Source organism: Benincasa hispida, chromosome 1, assembly GCF_009727055.1.
Source record: "Benincasa hispida cultivar B227 chromosome 1, ASM972705v1, whole genome shotgun sequence".
NCBI lineage: Eukaryota > Viridiplantae > Streptophyta > Magnoliopsida > Cucurbitales > Cucurbitaceae > Benincasa > Benincasa hispida.
The window spans coordinates 78,921,244-78,928,176 of record NC_052349.1 but is presented as its reverse complement, the minus strand read 5'-3'; positions in this window follow the sequence as shown (position 1 = coordinate 78,928,176).

Here is a 6,933-nt window from a genome sequence, read left to right as displayed (position 1 = left end):
GTGTATTTTGGATAAAAATATTGCAGCAGTGTACACAGTAAATCTAATCTTAACGAATTTTTTATTTTGGTTTTGCTTAGGTTGGTCTTTGTTGTGTACCTTATTAAAGGAATGAGATTGAGAATGTCTTTTTATTTTTATTTTTATTTTTTTGGGTATGGAAACATATTTTTTTGGTCATTAACACATTATATGACAATTATTGAGTTAGGTTCGATTTAACCAAATATTTAATTAAATGTTTGATATGTTATGTTTAATTAGTCTTATTATATCTTCTAAAAAAAAGTCTTATTATGCAAATGTGTTGCATCATATTAAAACTATGATTGCATGTTCCATCATGTATGGTGCGAGCTATGGATTGTGTAATTTGGGATAAAAATATATTATTTTACGTTATAAGTGATAATATAAATACTAATATTAATTGAGTTATGTTCATTTTAGTACTCAAGATAGCTTTAAATTAAAGGATTTATATTACAATCTTGTATTTGTTAAAGAGGAATTTGATTGTTTTGGATCGAAGCTTACCATCTCAGTTTCATTTCTATTTAAAATTGAACTCAATTACCACAAATTTTTAATTTGAAATTGACGGAAGAATCAACCCTAAACTAGAAATTCTCAAGAAATGGTTCTTTTTAGTATTTAGGGGGGATGAATTATGTTAAGGCGGACTAAAATATTCTCAACTTAGTTCAAAAAGGGCTGGACTAGAAAGGAGTTAAAATATTCTAGGTAATTTATGAGTTTTCTTTTCATTTGATTTCTAATTTTTAAAACTTTATACTTTTAATCTTTTTAAATTTTAAGTTTTGAGTTTGATTTCAATTTAGTCACTAGATTTTATAATTTTATCAACGAAATTTAAATTTTGTTTCATTTTGGTTCTTATATTTTTATATTTATACTTTCAACCTTGATTTTTCATTAGTTTTTGATGTTAATGTCTATTAATTAATTTAAAAAGTCATGAACTGAAATTTTAAAGTTAATTTTAATAGTGACGAATATTATTAAAATTATAAAAGTTAATTAATTAATTATAACCTGATATCAATTTGGTGGAGAGGCATTAAAATAGGAGTTTCTTTTTCTTTTTTTTTTCTTTTTTTTTTTTGTATGGATGAACCATTCACAAACGTCTTTGTGATTGATGACCTGCCCCTTGATGTATGAAATCTCACATTATGCTTATATCAGATCGCATTATCACATTTTATAATGTATAGGATGATCATGTTTATTGTTGCCCTAATACAATGGTCATCTCCATTGTGTCTTCATTTATCTGTTGTGTTTCTCCATTTTTTTCAAGTTTATTGTATTTTTGGATGAGAAAAATGAAATCCCGTTAGAGATTACCATCGCGTTAGTCACACATGGACATCCTTAATGCAATATGTTAGTTTGTTGTGTTTTCTCACATTTTATTGTAATTTTACCTGAATGTAATGAAGATTGCGATAGGGATTTAGTGTTAAAATAAAGTGATTTTGAAAAGAATTTGCAAAAAAAAAAAAAAAAAAAAAAAAAAAAAAAAAAAAAAAAAAAATTGTGTGGAAACTATTTGTAAAAAGGATTATTTTTTTGTCTTATTAAATTCGGTCTTTGGAAGAAACTAAAATATAAATATTTTATTATTCTCTCGTGTTCAGTCTTTAGAAAAGACTGAAAACGCTATTTTTTTATATCTATATTAGGTTTTTTTGAGTTGCAAAGTTTTTTTTTCTTTTAGTTTCTTTTCATTTTTTCTTTTCCATTTATTTTGACCTTCTTTTCTTTTTATTTTTATAGTCCAATTTTCATTAGAATTAAATAACTTTTTCTACCTTTTTATATAGGACATTGAAACTTTTTTTAAGGTTTAAATTAGCAATAAAATGTTAAATCAAATTTCGAATTTTATGTTAAAAATTAAATATATTTATGTTTTTACAAAATTTAGAATTTAACAATTTTATAAATATAAGAGGCATTTGAATCACTCAAATATAAATTTAAAGTTTTAGTTATAAAATATAAATCTAACTAAATGTCTTCCAAAAAAATGTTCTAAATATTGGCAACTCACACAAAGCTCAAGTGCCATAAGGAATTGAGACCTAGTGTGATGACTCACACAAAGCTCAAGTGAGACACTTGTACACTATCATAGCTTGTGGTTAGACTATTTTTTTTTTTTTTATTTTTTTTTTTTCAAAAAAAGCAAATTTTTGTTGATCCAGTTTTTTGGCTTGAAACAACATTCATAAATGTTCTTGGGAAGATCTTCGATTCATCTATATATTTATAATTAAAGCTTTAACTTTATATTTGAGTCATTCAAGCATCTTTTAAATTTATAAATTGTTAAATTCTAAATTTTGTATTTTACAATAAAATTATAAAATTAATTTAACATCTTAAAATCTTAAAAAAAAAGGGTTTCACTATCCTAATAAAAAATAGATAAAATTATTTAATTGAAGAGTACAAAATAATGAAAAAAAAAATGTTAAAAGAAAAGAAAAATTGATATATATAAACAAACTTAATTAGCGGATTGCAAAATGCAACCCAAGAACTAATATAAATATATAAAAAAAAAAAAAACTTCTCTAAAGACTCAATTATTTTTTTTTTCAAAAATTTATATTTCAGTTACTTCTAAATTTTTGTAAATATATATATATATATATTTAATTTTAACATAAATTAGAAAATTAATTAACATTTTATTGTTAATTTAAAATTTTTAAAATTTCAACGTCCAAAAGGTAGAAAGAATTATTTAATTCTAAAGAAAAATAGACTATAAGAGGATAAAATAAATGAAAAAAAAGTGAAAAGAAAACAAGATTATATATATATATATATATTATAATATATATATATAAACTTAGTGAGTTGCACAAAAAACCTAATATAATTTTTTTAAAAAAATACTGTTTTGAGTCTTTTCGAGAACTGAATTAAAAAATAATAATAAAATATTTATATTTCAGTTTATTGTCAAGACTGAATTCAATAAGATAAAAAAACTATTTACATATAGTTTTCACACAATTTTTTTTTTCCAAATTATTTTCAAAGCCACTATATTCTAACACTTATGATGACCATCACATTAGGATTATAATAGACATGGTCATTTTTAAGGCGGTATATTATAAAATGTGATAGTACGTTCTAACATAACTAAAAAGGGCAAAAGGTTTAGATTTTATACGTTTGTGGGAGCAAGTCATTAATCATAAAGGTACATGTAAATAGCCCATCCATATAAAGATCTCTTAAAATAGTTGGCAAAAAGTTACTGTATATATAGGTGGAAAAGTTTGAGTGGGAATTACCCAACGGGAGGTTGAAAATTTTTCCAATAAAATTAGGGGTATACATGGGTTGAGAGATTTTTTAGACCAATCCGATGGGCTGGCTATCCGAATGACTCAAATTGGGTCTCCAATCCAACCTAACCCTTAGAGTTGGATTGAATTAAGTTGAGTTGTTGGGTTATTTATTTTTTTGGAGAATTGGAGCGTATGACAAAATTTAAGGTTTCGTTCTGAAAAATGGTAAAATTGCAAAGGAATAAGATTTATGGCAACTCACGTGACATGCACGTGGCCACGAAATCCTAAATCTCTATTTGTCATTCGTAGTAGTTGTTATTGATGAAACTACCCATACTAGTTAATTGTAGACTAAAAAATAGGGTCGAGTTATGTATAATTGTTGATATTCCTTAAGAACAACTGTGCTCCTAATTTTGCTCGTTAACATAATCTTCATATTTTATTATCATTTTAGATTATGTTTAACCAATCTTTGAATTAATCTCATCTTAATTATCCATATATTATTAACTTTTATTTTATCCATATATTTTATTCAAATCTTTGAATGATTTTTCATTGTTTTATACGTATTCAATTTTATTCAAATCTTTGAATTGTTTTTCATAATTTTTTATATACATTCTTAATAAATTAGTTGTATATTTCTCATATTCTTAATAATTAGTTTTATATACTGTTTTTGCTATTATTTTAACAATTTGGAAAAAAAATATCACTTCGTAAAAAAATGGCCATAACTTTAGGTTTATTGTGGTTTCTTTCACAAACTACTATTTTTGTTATGATTTTATGACGGATTAGACTCTCTTTGATGATCGATGGAAGAGAATTCTCACTACCATGATTTTTAAAATTTTGAGGCGCATATTCCATCAAATTTATCGTTCCAACAATTTGTAGAATATATCCATGGTAAATTTTTTTCCTCCACTGCGCTAACTATATTGCGTTTGACAATGTACAGGGTCGAGTTATGTATACAAGGTAATTGCTGATATTCCTTGTCATGCATAATCTCCATATTTTATTATTATTGTAGATTATGTTTAACTACTTTTTGAATTAATCTCACCTTAATTAAATATCTAGATTTTTCTACTAAATTTATTTTTTAAATATCCATATATTATTAACTTTTATTTTATCCATATATTTTATTCAAATCTTTGAATTATTTTTCATTACTTTATAGGGACAGTTGCAAATATAGACATTATACCAAAAGTATTAGCAGATATAATATAATATAAAAAAATTACAAATATGACCATATTTAAATAATCTATTAGTGATAAACCATATTATTGGTAGGAGTTTATAAGTGATAGACCATATCACTATCGTTGTCTATCGCTAATAGACTTGTCTATATTTGCAATTTTTTAAAAATGATTTTATACACTTGGTTATTATTCTTAAAAATGGTACCAATTGCAATTACCCTACTTTATATGTATTCAACTTTACTCAAATCTTTAAATTTTTTTTTTTCATAATTTTATACATACATTCTTGATAAATTAGCTGTACATTCTCATATTCTTAATAAATTAGTTTTATATATTGGTTTTGCTATTATTTTAAAAAAATGACCATAACTTTTATTACTCACACAAAGTGTTCATTGATTTATGTTGTGTTGTGGTTTCTTTAACAAGTTACTGTTTTTGCTATGATTTTACAACGGATTAGACTCCTTTTTGATGATCGATGGAATGTGAATTCTCACTACCATGATTTTCGAAATATTGAGGCGCATATTCTATCAAATTCATGGTTCCAACAATTTTTGGAATGTATCTAAGGTAAACTTTTTCCCTCCGGTGAGTTAACTATATCTTATTTGACAATAAACTTGATTGGTTCTGTCAATTCGAATCTTATTAGGATTGTTGAAGATAAATATATTTTTTGGTTAATGTCAGTTTTATCAGAGTCCTCCCAAACACTGGAAATATGAATCAACAGACATTAATCATTCTTCCCAACCTCATGAGGCCAACACTGAAATCATTGATTTCTAAGATTTCGATTCCTTTCAATCTTGTATTCCCACTAGAGTATGTTTACTTTTTAGGAGCAAGTCTGTATTGAAGAAAACAGTTTATTTCTTGTACATGTTGATTAAACACTTTGTTAGAATGCATTGTTTAGTGTGTGACAGTTGTCTAGGTAGAGTATATTTGTTATTTTCAAACGGTTTTGAAATTCTTACACCTTTAGAATTCCATGTGGGGTAGTTTTGATAATTGTTAATCATTGTTTTCTAATTTTATGATCTATTTTGCTATTTTTACAATTAATTTTTTTTTGCTATTTATCTAAATGAAAACTAAAATTCTGCTATTTATCTAGTCAGCAATATTTTTTCTTTTCTCTTTTAATATATTATTTTTAGGGTACACTGGATAGCATTTTAGGATAATAACAAAGTTTATAACAATATTTTAAAAAATTGCAAATATAGCAAAGTCTACCCGCGATAGGCTTCTATCGTTGATAGACCCTTATAAACTATATGGTCTATCACTGATAGACTCTTACCAGCGATATGGTATATCACTGATAAACTATCTAAATTCTGTCATATTTAGATCTGATTGCTATATTTGCAACTTTGTATTTCTTTTATTAAATTAAAATTCTTAAATTTGTCTAACATATACTAATAATTAAAACTTCATCAAACTCAAATATTAAATAGCAAAATCCAATATATCTATTACAAACTTTAAACAAAAATCATAAAAATGTATATGAGTTATAATATTTATAAATATATATAATATTAGAAATCCTAGTTGGATTGGGTCAATCTGAATTTTTAAAGGGCCAATAAGATGAATAACATATTTTTAACTTTTCATTTGTAAAAATAGTAAACTAGCATTAAAATCAAAATGCAAAAACATAAAACAGGTTGAAAGAAGATTAAAAAAATAAAAACAAATAAATAAAATCATATTTGAAAAAAAATTGGTTTAGTTTTGATATTTGAAGAAAAAAAATAACGATACGATCTTATGATTTAAAACATGGGAGATATTTTTTTTTAAAAAAATAAAGATCTATGATAAAAAAAATTAGGCAAGTAAACACACTAGTAAGGGGTGGGAGAATCAAACCTCTGAACTTAAGGTTGATAATACGAACACTATGTGGCAGTTTAAAAACTTATAATACGATTTAGTTATATTTCATATTTAAAATAAAATTATAATAAAGATAATCATAATAACAATAAAAAAATATGATTTGGTTATGATTAACATAAAATTTAATATAAATATAAAAAGTTAGTTAAGAAAATTAATATAATATAAGATTTGAAAATAAAAAAAAAAGACAATAATAAATTAATTTTTAAAAACAAATGATTTAGTTAGGATTAAGAGAAAGCCTAGTATAAATATAAAAAGTCAGTTTAAGAGGGAATTTAGAAAAATTCAAAACATTTTTTTGAAGATAGAATATCATTCAAATATAGATTTCAATTATTTTCAAATTAAATCACAAAATTTAGGTTAGATTTTTCATTTGGAAAGAGGCATTTAGTTAAAATCTCAAAGAAAATCAATAGAGTACA